Raw genomic sequence first — 543 nt, forward strand, 5'->3', positions numbered from 1 at the left:
TTAAAAAAAATAATTTTTAAGGCTATATTCAACGACTATTTCTCCATATCTACTCCACTTCTTCTATCACTTTATTTCATCTCATCAAAAGCTTCTAAATTAAAATGAGTTCATTTTCTTCATTTTCTGAGACAAGTTATTGAACAATGGGTCTAAAAGAAATGCAGTGGTAAAAAAAATAAGTAGCCCTAGCTGGTTTGGCTCAGTGGATAGAGCGTTGGCCTGTGGACTGAAGGGTCTCAGTTTTGATTCCAGTCAAGGGCACATGTCCAGGTTGTGGGCTCAATCCCCAGTAGGGGGCAAGCAGGAGGCAGCCGATCAATGATTCTCTCTTATCATTGATGTTTCTATCTTTCTCCCTCTCCCTTCCTCTCTGTACTCAATAAAAATATATTTTAAAATATATATCTCCATCAGATTTCAACAAGTACCTCCCTTTTCCTAGTTTTTAGGGGTGTGGGTGGCATTTAGTGTTTCTGATATATCCTTAGTCACACAGTTCACTAATGTAAGATTCAGTCAACCCCCCCCCCCCCCCCCCCC

Source organism: Myotis davidii, unplaced genomic scaffold, assembly GCF_000327345.1.
Source record: "Myotis davidii unplaced genomic scaffold, ASM32734v1 scaffold517, whole genome shotgun sequence".
In the NCBI taxonomy this organism is placed as follows: domain Eukaryota; kingdom Metazoa; phylum Chordata; class Mammalia; order Chiroptera; family Vespertilionidae; genus Myotis; species Myotis davidii.